At 35.4% G+C, this 23,236-nt stretch overlaps 1 protein-coding gene across 1 annotated transcript in view; it reads right to left on the reverse strand.

Moving 5' to 3' along the window:
• LOC129218952 (sodium-dependent dopamine transporter-like) overlaps positions 1 to 23,236 on the reverse strand; it is a 144,292-nt gene that overhangs the window by 56,717 nt on the left and 64,339 nt on the right. The gene's annotated exons all lie outside the window — the stretch shown is intronic.

A 23,236-nucleotide genomic window follows, 5' to 3' on the forward strand; every position in this document is an offset into this window, starting at 1 on the left:
GACAGAACAAAACAAAAAAAGGAGAAATTACTTTAAAATTTACAAATTTTGAATGAAACAGAAATAGAAGACATCAAAGAAAAAAGTATAAAACCAAAACCTGCGACAAGGAAAAAGTTAGCACACTTTGTAAAAAGGAAATTTAGAGAATGATTCTGTTTATGAAGTAGAAAATTGTGCTTGCATCTATTGTTTGAAAGTACACAACCAATCGAAGAAAGGACAAGACAGGATTCAATGTCTTATACGTCAAAACGCTGTGTCCCATGTCAAGTATGCTAAAAGAAATACTTTATTTCAGTTAGTAAAATGTAACAGTGTTGAAGTAGATGACTAAATAGTTTGTTTTTACTTAGCAGTAAGCCCTATGATTTTAGTTTAGACTATGTTAGGTTTTTTAATTCATTATTTGTGATTTTCTTATTTTTAAAGTGTTTTAAGAGAAATGAAACATTTAATTTTGGTTTAATATCCATTTCACTTACTCCTTGATATCATTTTCAATATGCATAAATGTTCCCCACACGATGTGTAAACGTGCCCCGTGTTCGGGGCAAGTTTACGCAACCGACTTTGACTTAAAAAAAATTTTTTACGGTTTGAAACACAAGATGAGCAACAAAAGAATATACGAATTTTGATTTCAATAACTGCTTCATCAAACCACAATGTCTAAAATTTCCTTGGTTAAAACATAAAATTTAGAAAATTCATTGAAAAAATTCACGTAAACGTGCCCCGGTCTTCCCTACATCCACTACCGCGAGTTTCAATGTTGGTGACGACAGATCTTGCTGGTGACGTAAACGATCAGTGATTTCGGCTATTATATGTATGAGGATATATCTTATATGCCGGCATAAAAATTTCTTTTTAATTATTTTACATCAAAGTTTTCTCACACTAAATACGAAAAATCGCTTGAGAAGGGCTTTATATTCTTTAAAAAAATAAGAAAAAAGGGTGAAATATTTTTTTCTTTTGTGCGGTATAACTAGCCTTTCTTTCTATTAATTCATTTTTAAGCTATTATTTAAGAAAATATTTAATGAAATTTTGATTACTCCATATTTAAGAAATAACTTAAAAGGCTTTGAAACATTTTATTGACAGCGTGATTTTAACTCGAGCACTGCACCAGATAACTTCGAAGTCGTAGTTTTTTAATGTCTTGACATAATTACTCAGAAAAAAGGAACATGTTTCCAAATATCATAAATAACGTTCACTTGTAACTTTTGGTTTATTAGAGAAAAAAATCGAGATCCAATCGAAATCCAGTAGAAAACCACCAACCAACTTCCCCCTGTTGAAAGCTTCAGAAAGGAAATTAATGTCTTCCCAATTTAGATTGAATAGGAAATTGAAAATCCTTTCCTTTACACCGGTGTGACGAAAACTCACAGCTTTCGCAACACCTATACCAGTAGAGCGTGATCAGTTCTCTGAGTTAATAAAAGATATTTGCTACACTTGTTTACTACATTCATCTCATGTGTTCTATGTTAATAAACGTGTGGCATTCGATTTACTTGAGTGTTTCTCATTTGAGTTTTATTAAGAAAAATTTAGGACAATGTAGAACTGCGTTTTACATAGAAGATAAATCCAGCTCTAAATTGGTCAGAGTCGAACACTAAAAAACCCTTATAATTTTGATATGACATTGTACCAATATTGAACGAATAAAATTTCGCCTTTTAACCCTCCATTTAGCTAAGGCATTCATTCCTATTTCGTTAAAAAAATTTAATTATTAAAATTGCTATAAGTTTCCTGATCTTCAGTGACTTAAAACAGGTTATATCATGCAGCTCATCGTTTTGGACAAATACCAACATACTAAATCGTAATTTTAGTATGCAAAATGTATAAATTCAAATGGGTGAAAATAGCTCTTCCTTTATTAATTAAAGTTTCTGGGTTTAACTCTAAACTAAAAATGCCAGGAAATTTTACAGACACTGTCGACAAACGCTTTCAAAACTTCGAAAATCTTAGTTCAGTTTGAGGATTTTTTGAAAATTTCATTTCTTAACCTGGTAAGATTATCAACTAAAACTGAATTATAAAAAGATTTTCTCCCTCTTTGATCCGCGAGTAAAACAAAATATAATATTTTCTTTCCAATTGATTTTTTTATTTAAATGCATATGTACTATTTGTTCCTGCAAAAACAGACTTGTGGATGTTGCAAGATTTCAGTCTGTGAAATAGAAAAAAAAAGCACTAGCCAGCAGCAAACAAACCTTTTTTCGAATGTTACAGATAATATAATATTTCATGCAAACATATGAGAGTCACTAAGGGGTTAGAACTAAGACTACCAACAACTTATTCCCTTAAATCAGGGCTCGCATATCACTTTCAAATGACATGAATAATAGCAATTCAGTAGGTGAATTGGTAATTCATCTTATATCCAAAGATCGACGAAAGTTGTAAATTCTCAGAAGCCTAGAAAATGTTTTTGAGCGAAAAATATTTTTTTTTTCGTAGTCCACTCAAACTCGAGGAAATCAGAAGCATAAAAAACAATACTATCACAAAATTCAAAACATTTACTACCAAAATTCAAGGAAATATTAGAGTTCAAATTTTTAAAGGATAGTGTTGAAAATGAGATAGGCACATATCGTCCTATTAACATCAATAACGGCAATTGATAAAGCAAGACATAGGTACATATTTATCTTTTTCATTGCTTTAAAATAAAAAAAAAGAAAAGGAAATGTTATACTATGATGCGTGAAAACGCACTGCAAAAGCTCGTAAAATCTGAAAGAATTATAAAATTTATTAAGTCTCTAAACGGTCTCTGAAAAGATAAAACTGACCACGAGTGTAAAGTGGTATGAGTCAGAAAAAGCTGCTTTTCATATTTCGGTGAATATCGGTCAAACTAATGTCAAATGCTTTGGTTCGATTTTTTTCTTGGAATTTCCTTAAATATAAATAGAAGGACCTGATAAATATTCCAAATATTTTGTTTGAGCTACTGGAAGACAAACTATTATGTGTACGTGCAATGTACAATTATGCAATTTTTGTTAAATTCAAAGGGAAAAAAACATAAAAAAGAACATAAATACGTATATATTACCAATGAAAATATTGAGGTTTGGAAAAAAATGAAACAAATCGCCATTCTGGCCTTTTTAAAGAAATGTGACGAATAAGGAAGAGTAGGGCTATAATATGCTCATTGAGTTTCTCAAATGTGGTAATTAATATTGTAGGCCCACGATTTAAAAAAGTCACAAAATATGCTTCCCTGTGGTGACTGCTAGTGCGTTTACCTTTTGTATGAACAGGCTCGGATTACCCATCAGGCCATCTTAGGCCCTGGTCTAGGGGCACATATCGCGGAGGAAAATTTTTTTTAAATAGCTTGTTGGTAAAAAAAGAAACGGCAAAAAAGAAGAAAAAAAAACAGGAATTTGGCACGCTAGTATATATTGTAACGGATCCGGCGAGACTTCCAACTTTCTTGAAAGGATGACACAGTTCTTGATAAAAACACAGGAGCTTTATTTACACTATGTACAGGAGAAATCGTTAACAACTGCTAAAATAATCATCAGCAATTAAGCAAATATCACTCAACACCGTAAACTCAACGGTTACACACGTATTTACTTCCAAATACGAAAACAACACAGCGAAATGCTTCGCTATAAACAGAGCTAATACACACTCTCAGTACAAATTCTCAATCGAAACTAACTCTTTATCCAGCGTAACCGTTTATATACATACCGAAAAGAGAGCTCTCAAAGATTCCAGAAAATGCTACAACGTCCTACAACTACACTTTCATTGATAAAATCAGTGAATGAAATAAGAAAAAAAGAATAGGGGGTTGTATACTTTAGCCATATGAAAAGGGGTTGTATATTCATTACGGGAAACTATTTACATGTTACGTTACTACAATAATTACTATTTACAGGATTTGTAACATTGCCCCCTTCCTAAGGACTGCACGTCCCGGGCAGTACAATCCCCTGAAAGGGTGCCAAACTCCTATCACAAGTTCACAATTACACACATTAAATAATAACCAATAGTGCAAAGGAAACACAATAATAACAAGAAATATTACTAAACATTAAAAGCAAAAATTATCTACAACTTTTATCTTATCAACCATTGTTGTTTACGTGATACTCATGAACTATGGCCATAGTATGGGGCTAACCGATCATAATGTACAACCCTAGGTTTTGCATTAGGTGATTTTTGGATCCTCACTACGACGTCATTTAGTCGGTTAAGGACTTTGTAGGGTCCATCCCAATGCGACTGCAATTTGGGTGACAGACCTTCCGTCGGATGGGATTCCATAACCAAACCTTGTCGCCTTCGTTGAATTCATGTCCAGTAGACCTTGTGTCGTATCGGGTCTTCATCTTCTCCGCCGCGATGTTGATTCGCTCTCGTGCGAAGTTATGAACGTCTTCCAACCGGGCCTGGAGATCCTGGATGTACTCCTCAGGCGATGCAGGCGCATCCGGAGGACGACCGAAGACGAGATCACAAGGTAGCCGAAGAGCATCTGAGATGGGGCATATCCGGTAGTCTCGTGGACAGCACTGCGGTAGGCCAGCAGGAACAAAGGTAGCTTCTTGTCCCAATCCTGTTGATTTCTGGAGACCATAAGTGAGAGATTATTCAGGATTGTGCGGTTAAATCTCTCCACCATGCCGTCCGATTGTGGGTGTAGTGGTGTTGTCCTAGTTTTCTCAATTCCGAGAATTTGACATAGGCCCTTAAACACAGCAGAGATGAAATTCCTCCCTTGATCGGAATGAATCTGCAAAGGTGTTCCGTATCTCGAGATCCAATGTTGGACCAGAGTCTCTGCTACGGTGGTAGCCTCTTGATCTGGAATGGGATATGCTTCCGGCCATTTGGTGAAGTAGTGGATGGAAACAAGAATGTATTTGTTCTCATCAGCAGTTCTTGGTAGAGGACCCAGGATGTCGATCCCAATTCGTTCGAAAGGAGCTCCAACGTTGTACAGATGTAGCTTCCCTCTACTTCTTTTCTTCGGTCCTTTACGAGCAGAACAGGCGTCACAAGAATGGCACCACTTCTCCACGTCATCCTTCGCCTTGCTCCAGAAGAAGCGCTCTTGAACTTTATTGAGGGTTTTCAACACACCAAAATGTCCTCCAGTCGCACTACTATGTATTTCTTTCAGAACATCTGAAACCCTTGATCGGGGAAGTAGTAACTGCCACCTAGACGTTTTGCCGTCATCAGATTCCCATTTTCGGTGTAGCACGCCGTTCCGTAAATGGAGCGAGTTCCATAAAGCCCAGTATCTTTTTGTTGCAGGACTAAAGAAGGAAACGTCCTGCCAGCTAGGTCGCCGACTGTCACTCTCAATGAACTCCAAAATTGGTTTTATGTCGGGGTCTTCAAGTTGATCTTTTCGAACTTGGTCGTCACTCCATGGATCAGGTTCTGAAGATGTTGGAGTCACTGTCACCTGATAGGCAGTAGGGCTAGTCGTTCCATACTGTTTCTCGATTCGGGAACAATAATTGCAGTTCTCAGGACAGGGTCTCCTTGATAAAGCGTCTGCATTACCGTGAGACAACCCTTTTCGGTGCTTGATATCCATGTCATATTCCTGGAGCCGCTGTATCCACCTGGCTATCTGGCCTTCTGGATTCCTGAAGTTCAAAAGCCAAGTTAACGAGGCATGATCTGTCCGAAGCAGAAACTTTGAGCCGTAGAGGTAATGATGGAAGTGTTCTACAGCTTTCACTATGGCCAGTAACTCCTTTCTGGTGACGCAGTAATTTCGCTCCGACTTTGATAAGCATTTGCTCCAGTAAGCGATGACATGTTCATTGCCGTCAATTTCTTGGGATAAAACAGCTCCGATGCCCTCGTTGCTCGCATCAGTGTCCAGGATAAAGGATTTTTCAGGCTGAGGATAGGCGAGGATAGGCGCTGATGTTAAAGCCTCCTTCAGTAGTAGAAATGCATCTTCGCATTCTTTGGACCATTCAAACTTTTGCTTGCTCTCCGTCAGCTTATGCAAAGGTCGTGCGATGTTGGAAAAACCCTTTACAAACTTCCTGTAGTACGTGCAGAGCCCCAGGAAGCTTCGCAGCTGATGGATGTTTTCGAGACGACTCCAACTCCTGACCGCAGATACCTTTTCTGGATCGGTTTGTACACCTTCAGAAGAGATGATGTGACCAAGGTAGTTCACTTCCCGGCGGAACAAATTACATTTGGACGGGCTTAACTTCAGATTGGCTTCCTTAAGCTTTTGCAGCACCTTCCTAAGATTTGCCAGATGTTCTTCGAAACTGCGTCTCACGATGATGATATCGTCTAAGTAGACCAGACAGGATTCGTAGGAAAGTCCTCTTAACACTGTCTCCATAAGACGCTCGAACGTAGCTGGTGCATTGCAGAGGCCGAAGGGCATCACTTTAAACTGCCATAAGCCTTGTCCAGTTGTAAACGCTGTCTTCTCTCGGTCATCAGGGTGTATCTCAACCTGCCAGTAGCCGCTCTTCAAGTCCAGGGTCGAAAACCACTTGTGTTCGGAAAGAGTGTCCAAGGTGTCGTCTATCTGTGGAAGAGGGTAGCTGTCTTTCTTGGTGATTTCATTCAGCCGTCGGTAATCGACACAAAATCTGGTGGAGCCATCTTTCTTTCGGACCAAGACGATGGGACAGGCCCAAGGACTGGATGAAGGTTCGATTACATCATTCTCCTTCATCTCTTTCAGGAGGGTCTCAACCTCTGCCTTCTTGGTGAACGGTAGTCGTCTTGGATGCTGTTTAATAGGGGGGTGTTCTCCAGTGTAGATCCTATGCTGCGTTAAATTCGTACGGCCAACATCCTCCGATGTAGATGAAAACAGATGCTTGAAGTCATCCACCAATTGTTCCGCAGCAGTTCTTTGATCTTTCGATAAGGGTGCACTCCCAATTAACTTCGATGTCAAGGACTCAGAAGACACAGTCTCGTGGGAATTGATTCTTCTAATGATGCAGTTTACTGGAGTACAAGTTGCCAGCACTTCACCTTTCCGGATATTTCTTGGCCTTTCACTCACGTTGACGACTCGCACAGGAATTACATCTTTAGAAAGGTCCACCAGCGTAGATGCTACCAGCACTCCTTTTGGGCTATTGCTTAAGTTGGGGTATTCATTGAGTCCAAATCGAAAACTATTGCTTTCTTCAATGGAGCCAGGTATTAATGATTCTGACCTTGAGGGAATCGATAAATCTGTTTGGGCTATTATTTGATGAGCGGATTTTACATCACTTTATATGAAAAGGGGTTGTATATTCATTACGAAAAACTATTTACAGGTTACGTTACTACAATAATTACTATTTACAGGATTTGTAACAATATAGAAGAGAAAAATTCAACTACACTCTATAACAAAAAATTTGACTCACCAAGAAAGAGTGATCAGATCGAGACGAAAATTGGTGGATAGGAAAACAATGCACAGAATAGTAAATGATTAAAGTCTCAGAACAATTGAATAAGTTTTGTCAGAGTTAACAGTAACAAGTTCAATAAGGTATTGACCTGACTCTAACCTGGGTACAAGCTGAAGCACGGCGTGGAAAACACCAATAAAGCTCGCAGAGGGTGTTCTGCGGTATTTCCGACCAAATTCGCTCTAATTTTCAGACCAGGTTATCAACATTCCTTGGCAGATGCCATCTCCATCCCATCATATCCCAGACATGCTCGATGGGAGAGAGATCTGGCAGGCCATGGAAGAGTTTGACAAGCTTGCAGACAGTTCATAGCAACATGTGCCGTATATAAGCTGGCGTTGTCCGCTGAAAACCAGCAGAGAGTACTGCAAAAGGAACGGCAGCAAAACAGGTCTTAGGATGTCCTCGACGTACCACTGTGCAGTAAGTGTACCTCTAATTACGACCAAAGGGGTCCAGTTATCAAAGGAAATGGCACCCCAGACCATTATGCCTTGTTGAGGGCCAGTGTGACGTGCAAAAGTGAAACCAGGATCCCTCCTCTGCCCTGGGTGTCTGTAAACACGTCTTCGATGATCGTCAGGACACAGTTGGAAGCGGGATTCGGCGGTAAAGACTATACGTCCCCAGTCCGCACCATTCCAACCTGATCGAGCCATGCACCACTGTAATCTGGCTCGAAAGTGGGTAAGCGTTAGTGGCAGGTGGCGTAACGGTCGGCGCGAGCGTAGATTTCGTAGCCCCAACCGTCTGTAAATGGTTATGATGGACACCGGTGTTTGAGTTGAATGTCTGATGGTTCATAGAGATGAAGAAAGCGCTGTGAAAGCTGATCGGACAATAACTTTGTCATCACGATCTGTTGTGACCCTAGGTCGACCGCTACCATCCTGACGCTGAACTCTGCCATTTTCCACCCATCCTTGCCAGCATCGTCGAATCATCGCATTGCTTCGACTCAAATGACAAGTGATTCTCCGATTTGTCCAACCGGCCTCTTTCAATCCAATGATACGACCTCTCCGAATCTCTGACAGTTACTCGTAATGAGCACGAACCCTGCGGCGAGGCATTTTTTAAGTTGTTGAAAAGTAATCTGAATCGCAATCAAACCGAAAGCTTTAACAACCGTTGAAGAACTGCTGCTTATATACCTCTGCGAGATGCGCAGTTCCGATGCGCTGGAAATCAAACAATTCACTCATTGGGCACCAATTTTTAATCATTTGCATATCTGATCAAAGCACTCATGCATACGAAATTTCAAAGCAATCGGATGATTCCTTCTTGGTGCGTCGTTTTTTTTCGTTATGGTGTGTAGAACCGATTGCAACCTGCCTGCTGAGCAAGTAAAAAAATTGAGGGGAGGGGAGGGCATAATGCTTGATCGAGGTATTCCTTTTATAATCAAAGCAGATAATTTTTAATTTTTTAGATTTAAGCAATTATTTTTTGACAATACAGATTTTCTCAAGGTAGAAAACGTATTAGAAGTAAGTCACACACTGTAAAATTAGTAAAAACCATCATATATAAAATGTTTAGTTATAAAACTTGTTTATGGAACAATTTTTCTCTTGGAAGTCTTTTAAGTATGTGTTTTGCAATTAATAATCTATTGATTCATATTTATTCATGACAAAATTATGTTTACAATAAATCACATAAATAATTAGACAAAAATAAAATATTAAATTAAAGTACTTAAAAAGTAATCTACCAGATTTTCCAGATATTTACTGCCAAAGTTTTAGGACAGGTTACAAATATTGTAAAATTTCCGAATGTGTGAAATATTTAACATTTACGGATTCTTTAAAAAATTTACCATTGAAAATTTCCTGATTTCTGTATTTTATCCATGTCCAAAACGTCCGTAATTAATTCTTCAGACCAATTTTATTTTCTAAAATCTTCATTAACCTAAGACACAGCTGAGAATTAATGATAATTTTTATGATTCTCTTGAACCAACACGGATGACTTAAAATTTTTGCATTGAATGAGATTGGCAAAATTAGAGGTCTAAAAGTTCTCAACTACAAAATTGGACATATAAGGAGGGTTAAAAATAATGCTAAATACATAATCATAAATGTCCAAATGATAAAATCACATAGAAAAAAAAAAAAAAAAAAAGAAAAACGAGCGAATTTTAAAGAAGTGGATGCAATCGGATTTCGAAATGTGTGAAAAATTGGGATTGACGCGTAATAGCGTAAAAAATGGCCAAGATGCGTATTAGTCCAGTCAATAGATACATTTTACCTTGCAAAAAATGGGGTCAAAGATTTTATTTTTTAAATTTGTGCATATTGGTGCCGACATGGAAAAACCAAGTTATCCAACACGAAAGACCCCGGGAGAACTTTTGGGGGCCGAAAAACCACAAAAATTTATGACTTTTTTTGTTTTTTCCAAAATATCTCCGAAATGGTTCAACTTAGAAAAAAGTTTTAAATGTAAAGTTTAAAGAACATAAAATTTCCTACAACTTTTGTATTTACAACTTTTTTGTAGCACAAATAACAAGCTTGCTATAGCTCTTTGAAAATAGGCAGTTTTCCTCCACTCCGAAAAAAAAAGCTTTCATACTGAAAGCAAGGCGTCATAATTATTAGAACTTGAATAGAAACTGTAGTTTCAGAGAGTTTATCGACAGTTAGAGTAGTTTGAGTTTCTTGCTCACCCCTCACCCCCCCCCCCCCCCGCTGGACACAGTAGCAGTTCTGGCTGACAGATTAGTTCCCACTAAACTCCAAAAACAAACGATGTATTATGAAACTGAAATACATATATACGCATTCATTTAAAGCACATACGACGATGCGATAATAATTTTTAAAAAAAACCTTCCCCACTGCTCACGAACTAACTTTTCTGATCTGACAGAGGTAGTCTTCATCAGACTCCAATAATAGATGATATATTGTTGTTTGTAACTGGATTACACAATATATACATTCATTTGAGGGATATAATTCGTACATTCTAGTCTAATTATTGCAAACAAAGATGCGATTTTTAAATATTAATGTGAAGGAATGAATATTAGGCAGCTAATAAGCAAACAATCAACACAGTCATGCAACCTATGCTCTGATACAATAATAATAATAAATCCTCCCCCACCGCTCACGAACTAATATTTCTAGTCTGACAGAGGTAGTCTTCAGTCAGACTCCAACAACATATGATTTATATTGCAGTTTGTAATTGAATTACATATACTTCTCATTCATTTAAAGCACATAATTCGTACCATCTATTCTATTACAAGCGAAAATGCAACATTCGAATATAAATATGAATGAATAAATATTAGGGTGATAATAAGCAAACAATAGACATAATAATGAATAAATAAAGGTACAATAGTAATACGTAATGAACACTTTGAAAAAATTCTGCAGAAACTGACTTTTTGAGGCATGAAAAACCCAAAAGAATTAGCTTACAAAATGAAAATCCAACTGTAGAAGATTAATACATACATCTAAATTACAGAGAGATTCATTCGACCTTAAAGCAAATAGAGAAATGACAACAAAATGCGCTGTTTATCTTCTTCGAAGCCGTTTTGAAGGTCCAGGTTCTTCCGGTTCAGAATCTGTAGGGGGTAGAAAGAAGCTATGGTCCTTTAATTGTTCATCTCCTTGTTGCGGTAATTCCAAAAGCTCCTGGAACAAATCATCTTCTTCGGCAGTCTCATCCAAAGATGAAATTTCTGCAACATTTTCACAATTTGTGCCACTGCAGTGTTTGCACGTGCTGGAGCATTTTAAACCTGCCTTGTGACAAGAACAGGCTCCAGTACAATTTTTCTTGCAGGTACAAGGTACAATCTTCAAAGGATTCTGAGTAACTGAATCTCTTTTCGTGTCAACATGCATTAGACCTTGCGTCTTGCGTTCCCAACCCCATTTGTCTGGATCAATTATGTTGCCCAACCAACTTTGAATTTGGTGGTAGAACCGATATGAGTGATAACGTCCAGCAGGTAGCCCTGCAAGATTTATCTTAGCCCTGTATACTAGTTTTATAAAAAGATTAAATTGCAAAGTATCCAAAGATAGGTTCAAATACTTTACGTCACCTGTGTATAATATTTGCAAAATGTTTTCTCCAGCTGCAGCTAAGGAAGGCATGATGACAGATTGGGTCCATAAATACTTCAACAGTTTCCTTAATTTCATGATTTTTTTTTTTTTTTGACTATTTTGTACAACTTAATTTTGCCTTGGCCAAAGATTGCCGAAGTCGTATCACACCCACTAAACGCATGGATGAAAAGAATATTGCTGGGGTCAAACTTAAAAGATTTAGTGGGGAAAAAAACAAATCACAAGCATTCCCTCTTCCAGGTTTTAAAAAGAACAAGTTGCTGGAAAGCTGTCCTAAAGCTGTCATCAATCCTCTCGCCTACTATAACAACCCTTTCAGTTTCTTTTGCCTTTGAAAGAGCAGAAAGTAAGTCGACATCATCTTGAGTCTGCCTGACTTCAATGCCACACTCTTCGAAATATGTCTCAAGAAGCAGAATAAGACAATTATTTTTGTTACAATTTGCCAGAAACCTTTCTTGTGGAATTTAGTTAACATGTTAGGTTCAACCATTACTTCAAGGGAAGAGATTGATTGCTCATTGATATAGCATTTGTGACAGGCAGTGTGAATTGTCACTTCTTTTAAGAACTTCAAAAAACGCTGATGTTTTTCATTTTGCCGTTTTGCGCTGCATCTTTGAAGATTTTCTGTTCCCTTCCCCTTCACAATCTTTATTTCGCATTCATGCAAACTGATTTCTCAAATAATAATGATAATAATAAGAAACACCTTGGTCAGGCGTAATCATTTCTAGGAAAAAAATTGTAATTCAGAACATACAAATTGATAAAACATACTCTCGCTCAAACCCTGAAGTGACCAACATGAGTAGCTATTGAGTCGATTCATCTCATTTGGAGAAAAAAAAGGGGGGGGGGTGGAATGGGGGTGTTTTGTTTAACTTAAAGGGAACGGAGGCATTTACCCTCAGTTGTGAAAGACAAATGATTTCCAAGGTCAGACTGCCGGCTTTTCTCCTTTTTTCCTCCGTTATCCGATGCGCTTTCACGCACTTCGCTGAAGGGGTTCAGAAAAAGTGTGACTTTCAAGAAGCTGTAACTCGCTTGCTTTTCATGCTACAAAAATGTTGTAATGACAAAAGTTGAAGGAAATTTAATCCTCTTTATTATTTGCATTGGAAGTTTTTTTTGTAATTGTAACCATTTTTGAGATATTTTGAAAATACTACAAAAAGTCACAAATTTTTGGGGGTTTTCGGCCCCCAAAAGTTCTCCCGAGGTCTTTCGTGTTGGATAACTTGGTTTTTTCATATTGGCACTAGTGTACACAAATTTAAAAAATAAAATCTTTCACCCCATTTTTTGTAAGGCAAGCCCGTTTTTTTCTACCTATTGACTGGACTATATGTTTAATCTAATCTGCAGAATTCGATAAATATGCATGTTTTTAACTCAAAATCCATGACTAATTGTCAATTTCCATGATTTTTGAGCATTTTTTTTGCCGAAAACTTATGCTACCAATTTCCTATATCCATTGATGTGCCTTGGTAAGTTGTAGGAAACAAAATGTCCTAGAATTACATTAAATGGTATGCTTACCTTACTATTTTATTATGAATGATTTTGAAGTGATAGTGATTATTCAGTTTATACTTACCAAAGTTTTTTTATTGTTATAATACTTATTATATATATAACTTTATTATAAGTACATACATTTTCATTTACTTTATTTTTTACGTAAGCGTACAAAAAATACAAATACAAATTTTCTACTAAAAACTTTTTATTTTATTCTAAGTACTTATGTACTTCGAAGAAAGAAATGCACAATTAAAAATGTGATTAATACATTGGTTCTTAATGCAACTATCATTTTGAGTCAATTTTATTTATCAGTTATTTGAATTTAAAGTAAGTAATGCAAATTCTAAGGAAAGGATGTCAGATGGCTACTTCTGACTCATGCATGTGGCCACTACTGAAAATTTCAGATTTTGGAGTGGCCACTAATGGATCAAACTTGAAGTTGGGGGAAAAAAATAATAAAAAAATGTGAAAAAATTAAAATTCTGGCATTTTTAGAAAATGGGACGATAAAGGAATAGTTGGGCTATAGTACGCTCATTGAGTTTTAAAATTGGGATTAATATTGTAGACCCACAGTTAAAAAAAAAAAAAAAAAAAAAAACACAATATGCTTAACTGTAGCCACTGCTAGTGCATTTATTTTAATTTCACTCGATGTCAAATGATTTAACACGATTAATGTCATGTTATTTATATCATTTATTATTTTTCTTCAGATATTATACAGGGTTTTCGAAAAGTGTTTGATTTATTTTAAAAATTCATAGAAAAGCAGCTGATTGTCGTATAAATATGCAGTTTGTGCCATTACACTTCACAGGTTCAAGAATTTTTTATAACATCGTAAAAAAAAAAGGAAAAAGAAAGTAGGCAATTCAATTATACATAATTTCTATTGCCGGCTGTATCGTCACCGAGGGAAAATGAAACGTCATGTGAGGTGTTTAATCATTTTATTAAACGTATAGCAATACCTTTCATTATCATAGTTCAATGCACTCTCAGAAATGGACTTTCAAATTTGACGAAATTTTCTTCGTTTTTGACGAAACCACTTCCAGGGATATGCTCCGAGCGAACATTTCGTCGAATTGAAGAAACTGCTTTTGTTAGTGGTTTGAGGATGCGAATTTCGTCAAATGTAGCGAAATATTTCTTCATTCTAGTTTCGTCAAATTAACAATCATTTTCGTAGTTTTGAGAGCATTAGTTTCGTCAAATTAATTTCGTCATATATGAGGACGTTAATTTCGTAAGTTTTTAAGAAATTTATTTCCTTTTTTTCCTTTGAGCACATTTGTTTTCTTTTTTTTTGAGAATACAGTCAAACCTCGTTAATTCGAACACGCTTAAAACAAATAACTGCTGAAATGAACTTTTTTGCAATCCTTGTCTTATTGTTTATTGGATAAAGCGAACAACGTTTTATAATAATCGATTTTAATGGTCTCTTTAAGTTCGTTATAACGAGGTTCGACTGTATTTTATAAGATTTGTGTGCGTGTGATCAAATCCTAACTTCAGAATCTTACCACCGTAGTTTCTCACTTTAGTGCGTATAGTCACTTTCACAGGCCCGTCATTTACGGGGTCATAGGGTCAATTGACCCCTCCCCCCTCCCGTCTTGATTTTTGAACATTCATGTTTTTACACATGACTGGCCGTTGTTTTAGTTGATTTTCTGTAAAATTTTTATTGAGTATAGACTCTTTGTCATATTTGGGAAAAAATTGAAACAACGGGCCTGCAGCCCCCCCCCCCATCAAAAAAATAAAAAGACAAGTAATTGTTAAAAAAAGAGGCACATAAAATATGTCAAGCAAATTTTTATTTATGTAAAAATACAAACAAAAAACTTCTTAAAAAAGGTAAAACAAATCATTGCAGATTAAACTCCCCATGGTATCTAATTAAACCCCCCATAATGGGGATTTTTTTTTCAAAAAAATCTAACTTTTGTCGGATATTTTTCAAATTTGGCACATAGGTTCGTTATTGGTGGCTCGGGAATTCACACAAGGTCGTTTATGTCCCTCTATGTGGGGGGCGGGGGGAGACAGATAACCCCGCATTGGGGGTTCTCCGTATTAAAAAAAAGTTTTTGTCCGAACTTTTTTAAATTTGCCACAGAGGTTCTTAGATGCTCAAGAATCACGAAGGTAGTTTTCATCACTTTATAAGGGGAGGGGGGGGGGGGGGGGGTCCTTGAAAAAATCCAATTTTTGTCGGATCTTTCCAAAATTTGACACATAGGCTTTTTGATGCTCGGGGATTCACGCAGGGTAGTTTTCGGCCTTCTATCGGGGGGGGGGGGGCGCAACCCCTATGGTAGTTTTCCTACAAAAAATCCAGTTTTTGTTGGATCTTTCCGAATTTGGCAGAGTTTCGTTATTTGATGCGCAGGAATTCTCAAAGGGTGGTTTTCTTTCCGCTATGGGGGGGGGTAACCCCCATATGGGGGAGGTTCTTATAAAAAACCAGTTTTTATCATATCTTTTCCAAATTTTGAACAGAGGTCCTCTGATGCTCGGGAATTCACACATGGTAGTTTTCAACTCTCCATAATGGGGGGGGGGAGCAACCCCGCATTGGGGGTTCTCCTTATATGAAAAAGTTTTTGTCCGATCTTTTCTGAATTTACCATAGAGGTTCTTTGATGCTCAGGAATTTACGGAGGTTAGCTTTCGTCAATGTATGGGTGGGGGGGGGGCAACCCCGATGGGGTTTTCCTTGAAAAAAATTTCATTTTTTGTCGGATCTTTCCAAAATTTGGCATAGAGGTTCGTTCATTGATGCTCAGGAATTCTCATAGGGTAGTTTTCACCCCGCTATGGGGGACAACCACCAAATGAGGGGTTTTCTTACGAAAAACCAGTTTTATCATGTCTTTTCCAAAATTGTCGCAGATGTCCTTTGACGCTCGGGAATTCCCATTTTCGTCCCGCTGTGAAGAGGGAAACCACGTGTGTTGGGGGGGGGTCTTATAATAACCCAGTTTTTGTCTGATCTGTTCCAAATTTGTCTTTTGATAATTGGGAATTCTCATAGTGTAGTTTTCGTCCCGCTATGTGTGGCAAACCCCATAGGAGTTTTCCTTATAAAAATCCAGTTTTCGTCGAATCTTTTCCAGATTCTGCCCAGATGTCCTTTGATGCTGGAAATCCATATAGGATAGTTTTCCATGGGGTAGTATTCATATGGGGTACTACCCCATGTGATTAAAGAACCTATGTGCCAAATTAGAAAAAGATCTGACAAAAGTCTGGATTTTTGTAAGGAAAACTCCCCTAATTGAGGAGGGGGGGGTGCCCCTAAAGCGGAAAGAATATTTCAAACAGTTTGAACTACATCGCGATATAAGGATGGCGATGCATCACGATGTAGAAATTCCTACATCACCCTGCCCCTACTGGGAATATAAAAATGATACTTCCTCAGCAGACATTGGGTTCTGGAAAAATAAATCATGTGCCAATTTTATGCACAGTTAGATCGATATATGTTTGGGAGAAAATTGCTGAGAAGTTTCTTCTTCATTGCATCGCATGAAAATATTCCAGAAAAAAAAAGGATTTTTTTTCCAATTTATACCATAAATTTCAAAGAAAAAGTACAATAAAATGGACAACTTTAAGTTAGTACATATTTGTTCTAAAATTATATACAGAAAATAAAATTAGATAATCTTAAGAAAAAGCTCACCTTTTTCTTTTTCCAATTATTTGTTTTATTAATTTTGCTTGTATGTAGAATGTTTATTTGGGCAAATTTATGTTTAATACAGGATCTTTATTATTGCATGCATTTCATACTTCATACTTTGAAAACAATTCTCTGCCAAAATTGCAAAAGGTATTTGAAAATATAAATCTTAAAAAAATGAAGATGTGAAATAAATCTTTTGGTAAAATTAATTTAGTGTAATGTTTGTTAAATAATTATAAAAATGTACCTTTGCTTTTTACCCCTAAGTTTTTATTTTTATTTCCAAACATGTGTAACATGAAATCAATGTATAATATACGAACACTTAGAATATTGTTATAATTATGAAAAAGTCTTCGTCTGTCCTTGTTCTGATTATCTCCGTGATGTTGGATCCATCCTAAAAAAGTTTTAAAAACAGAATATATACAGAATAAGTAAAGGTTTAAGTTCATGGGTGTATGCCCTCATGCACATGGATCTTTTTTCTATCTCGAGGAAAGTTTTACGATTAAATTCAGCAGTTTGTTTCTGAAATAAAACATGTTTTCACGATTTCTTTCAAAATCTGAGGAGTTTTTTTTTTTTTTTTTCTTAAGTTAAAAAGCTACGATTCGCTTGTGACTTCGAAAAGCATCTGATTTAATTTTCATATTTTTCAAAATATATGGTTATTTCGATGCTGACAGCTTTTTTTCAAGCAGATTGCAAGAATGAGTTATTTTTACAGCGGATGAACAAATTTCTATTTATTCAGCTAGACTCTCAGTTAGTTTCTGAAATTAATTTCTGAATAATATGCTAGAATTAGAGTTTCTTCAATTTATCGAGAATCAGCATTATTTAGCCATTAAACGAGTTAATTCTTTTGCACATCAAGTCGTGAATTTTCATTTTTTGAGCTATAAAAAAAATCAAGGGTGCGAAAATTGTTGATCTGTGATTTTTTTTAAACTTATTTTCTATTTTAACCGATAGCCAAAATACACCGTTTTTTTCCGATTTTCGTGTTCCGTTTTCTTCACGAATGTTTTCTGAAGTACTCCCCCCCCCCCCTACCCAAATTAGTTCCAATAAAGTACTTATGAATTAAGTAGTACTGAAACTGGTGATTATAATTTTATTTGCACTTTTTTCAGAGATTTTATTATGCTATGTTATCAATAAACAACATTTACTTACCGAGCTTTACCTCCTTAAACCACTATCAAATTAGAGTCAAAAACCCAGGACTCCAACACTCGAAGCCACGCTCCATTTCATAAGTTAACTAGTAATTACATAAAGCTATCTTCTAGCTGATGGATAGGGATTTAGTAGAAAAAAAAAACTGATTTTTCTGCTATACTGGGGGTAGAGTACTTACAAAATGGGGCGTAGATCGTGTGTCTTCGGATTTTTTAAACTCAGCTGGTAATGATTTTAAGAGGGAATGCTTGCCAACTAAAGTTGTTAATTGATAGTATAGTACCTTGAAATCTTTAAAAAATTATTCGAACAAAATCATAAAATCATCAGAAACAATCACTAGTACAAAAATATTCAAACGTAGCTCTACTTATTAGTTTGGGATGGAGGCGAAGGGAGTATCACCTTTTAATTAAGCATATTTGATTTTTAAAATGTGCAATTTTCACGCAGTAAGTAAAAAAACGGCAAGGGAGAAGAGTTGCCAAAGATAGGGGGAACCCAATAACTAAGTGCATTTTCTTGTTTGTTTGTGTCTTGAGAACAATTGATTGATATCAATGGATTTTTTTTTCCCAAAGGTATATAATGAAAATAGGGACTAGTGTGGTGAGCAAAGCTTGTTACATATATAAAGCTTATCATATATTTTCATTATCCTTTCAATTTTTCAATTGAAGTTCGGTTAAATTTTCAGACATTTTACTTTATATCCAGCAAGATCACAACTCCAACTAAAAAGATTTGGATTCATTGGAAGTTCATCAATAAAATGCTTTTTAGTCTGATTTAATGTAGGCCGGGATTTCTCACTTTTTGTTGACAATATCTTAAGGTGGCAAATATGGCAATAAAACTAAAGCTGCATTTATTTTAGCTGTAGAAACTATGTATAATGGAAAAATTCATAATTATGACAAATCATGTAACACAAATTGACATAGAAAAAACTTATAAATTTAGTGCATGATGTGGGAAAATAAACAACAAAAAATGCTTATTATTATTACAATTTTCAAACATGCTATACTATTTTTTCTTTTTTTCTTTTTAAATCGAGGTTAAACATTAAAAGTTCACTTCAATAATTTATTTTAATTTGCGGAAAAATTGAAAAAATATTGAAAATATTCTGCTGAAATATCAAGCACAAATATAGAGTTCTTTATGGAAATTAATATTTTCTCTATCTTAAAATGATTTTATCAAATTGATATTTACTTTACTTCATGTTTATGCAAGTATAAAAAAAAAGGCTGCACAAATAATGAACATAAGCACTTATTGCTAGAAACATCTGCCGCAGGGAAAGAGATTATATAAACAACGTGGGGTAAGCTGGTAAGCATATTGGGGGATTGGTATATAGTATTTGTTTAATAAAATAAAAATGCGGAATGAATCAAATTTGAACTATTAAACTAAAAAATACACTTCGTTTCACAGAATTATTTTTGTGAAATTCATGGGGAAGAATGAAAGCACATAACCAGGTAATATATTCCTTGTTGAAATTAAAAGCTTCAAAGTTCTATGCCTTTTATAAAAGCGCTGTATTTATCATCTGTGTTAGTTAAGCTACGGTCGAGTAGTTTCTTTTTGTAAGTTTAAATTCGTACAAACTCTTTAGTCATGTTTGTAATTTCTTAACGAAATAAAGGAAGTACGCTTTTGGAAACAAATGGCAACTAACCAACATTTTCTTTTACAAATAAAAAAAAAAAAAAAAAAACAACGCTAGCTAAGCCTAACGTGGAGGTGACTCAAAGTTAACTCACACAAAATTCTAAACCTAATCGAACCGTTCGTTTTCAATTTTAATGTGTTTTAAATACAACTACAAACACAACACTAAACAAAGTGTAACAATACATAAAAGAAGGCACATTGCACATACAAATTTCAATAAATACTAACCTTTTTTATGAATCCTTTAGAATAATTGAGGTAAGATAATTTAACGAGCAAGTACAAGATTGAAACGAAAACTCCCAGAATGCACTGCAATGTAACGAAATCGGGACGAAATAATTTCGTGAAAAATTTGAGATTTCTGGTTTCGTCAAATATCACGTGATTCGGTGACGAAAGGATCGTAGAAAATTACGAAATAGTGCTCGAGGATTGCCGAATCGTCAAAATTGAGCGTTTCATTTTTGACAGTGTGTGTGCCGTACGTTGCAAGAACTACATCTACTTGGTATTTACAAGGAGCGGCAGAAAAACCCGGACAAGCAATTTTCCATATAACTTTCATTAAAAATAAATAAACTAATAAAACACAAAAAATAATATGAGTAGACCTTTAGCAATCAATACATAGTAATAAGTATAACTAATAAATTTAATTGGCTTCAAACTGGTCGCCTTTTGCAGTGATACAGAGGTGAAACTGCTTATTGAAATTTTCAGCCAAGGGCCGCGAGTATTTTTACTTATAATAAATCCTATTCCCTCTAAAGCAATTGGTTTAAACGCCCCTAACTTTTGTGTAGATCTTTGACTCTAAAATAGGGCCATACAGTGTAATAAATGGGACTGAGGTCTAGCGAGTAGAGCGCCCACTCTACGGATGATATCATGTCAAAAACAATGCGCCTTGCATCACTCTTGTATTTTTGGCCATATGAAGTGGTGTGGAGTCTAATTAGGAGTCCAGTACTTATTGCTGAAGTGCTCTTAGGCCAACAGAAGTGCAACAGTTTCTAAAATGTTCTTCTGGTACACTTTTTGCTTCATTTTACGGCCCTCATCCACAAAAAAACAGAATTTTTTTGTCGCTTGTGCTCATTCCATCACAGACCAAGCCTGACTTCGGATTTTGGCGATGTTTGACATTTTCTAAAGTGCTTGGAGTATCTACAGACCAAATTTTATGTTCTGGGGGCTATGAGTAGGTTGAGCAGTAAATCAGTGAAAGGTATTTCTTTCAGCGCGGACTCGCGGCACGTCTCAAACGTTTCTGGCATCTTAGGAATCATGCGAATTTGCTTTCTTCAGCAAAAGACTGAACTTTTTGGAATTCGTAAAGCTTCTGTCCGAGCTCTGTTTTTGCACCTTAGTCGCACTTATCGGTCACGAATTTCCGTCCCGCGAACGACCTCTCTTGTCGAACGAAACCCAAGAATTTCATTGAACTCATTTTCATGTGGCCTGACGATTAACGGAAATGTTTTCATTTTTTTTTACACTTCATGGACGTCGACTATCATTTCCAAGCCACTTAAAACGACATACTGCATCAAATACTCTTCGCCGAGGCAAAACAAGTAAACGAACTGTCGTTCGCATTGGTTAAACAACTTTAAAGTAACAGATCTTTTGCTTAAAGATATAAGAAAATCGAAAAACAATACATAATCTAATAGATATAATGTAATTTATTTTCTAATAAATTGAGAGACAAAATGAATAAATATTAATAAAAAAAAATTAATAATTTATTATTAATAATAAATTTTATTATTAATAATAATAATAAATTTTTGTTATTAATAAAATATTAATATTATTATTTTATCATTAATAATATATTAAATTAATTTACAAAATCCATTCGATGATGCAAACTTTGTCCGAGTTTTTTTTTTTTTTTTGCCGCACTCTGTAAGTTCATCCACAAAACGGTGCTCTCTGGTAAAAAAAATGCTGCTTTCCGTTTAATAAAATTATTCTCCTCACATTACGTTTGTTTTTCTTACTGTAACGATACAGGCGTCAATGTAAATTACTTATAATTACAGTTTTTCTTTTTTCCTTTTCTATTACGATGTTATAAAACAATTCTTGTATTTGTGAAGTATTATAGTGCAAACCGCATATTTATACGACAATTAGTTCCTTTTTTGAATTTTTCAAAATGTGTCAATGGCTTTTTGGACGCCCTGTATTTATTTCAGGTGCGGATTTGTCTTCATTGCTTTTCTTTTCCCGTGAGAAGAAATTCTTAAATTTTTCCAGGAAAAAAAATGATTTAATAAATGATTAGTGAACAGCAAATTATTTTATTCATCGTGTTTAGTGATGTTGGCATGAAACCCTCACACTAAATTGTGCGTGCCAAATGCACGCACAATTTTCTTCCGCACTGCACTGCTGTTCTACACATTACAAATGGTGGTTTCATTTTACAAGCGTAACTTTTCAACAAGATGTATTTGAATACAATTTCAAAATGATGCAGACACATAGACACAGTTTAATGATATCAAAAAGTTGAAAGTTCAAGCTAAATAAACTTTGAATTCAGTTTCATTTTTCTCTTTTCTTTTTCTTTCTTTTCGTAAAAAAAAAAATACAGTTCTAAAAATACTTGGAAGCATATTTCATATATATTTGGAAGTATCGCGGGTAGGTAATTAAGATAAACTCAAAACATCGGATGCATTTTTTCCTTTTACTGAACTGTTGTTAATTATTGTTTCCGTAAAAATTTAGACGTTTAAAATAAAATCTTATTTCGATAAAATAAATCAAAACAATTTTTTTCCTGGAAAACATGCTAGTTCAGTTTGGAAATAAAATTTTTGAACACTGAATGATAAACTTAGTAAATTATTACCAAATTTCTAAAGCTGACTTATTTAAGATACCAGAGCTTGAAGACTGGGCAATAATTATCTGCGTTTAATGTGTGGACACTAATTAAAAAGCAACGCGGTAGCGTGGATGGAAATTTCTAAAGAATTATCGCCTTTTATGTTCCCAAGAAATAAATCTATCGTTTTAAAATCGCAATAAACCTTTCTAAACAATAGAGTAGTAATCAAAGATGGAAAATAATTCAATAGTTTGAGTGGTGCTAGGTCATATGCAGCTTTTGTAGGAATCTTATATTAGCTTGACGTACGAGGAATTCAAAAAGGAAAAAAAAAAAAAAAAACATACGGCAGAAAAATGATGCAGCACGGTTCAATGAATCTTCAATAGGGCACCGGAAAGGGTTTCCGATAGAAATGAAATAAACTTGTGTTGCGATTGGTGAAAAATTATGACGAATAAATGTAAGGGAAAGGGGGGCACTTATGATTTTTTTTTCGTTCCGTTACTTTTCAAAAAATATAACACATTTCTCAGAGAAAAAATGTCCCTACGATTGAATAATCTTTTTTTATGTGGCATGAAATTTTGAAATTTTTAATAAAATATTTCTATACTTTATAGTATTTTTCAAAAAATGTTTTCAA

This window comes from Uloborus diversus, chromosome 3 (genome assembly GCF_026930045.1).
Source record: "Uloborus diversus isolate 005 chromosome 3, Udiv.v.3.1, whole genome shotgun sequence".
Taxonomy (NCBI): Eukaryota; Metazoa; Arthropoda; class Arachnida; order Araneae; family Uloboridae; genus Uloborus; species Uloborus diversus.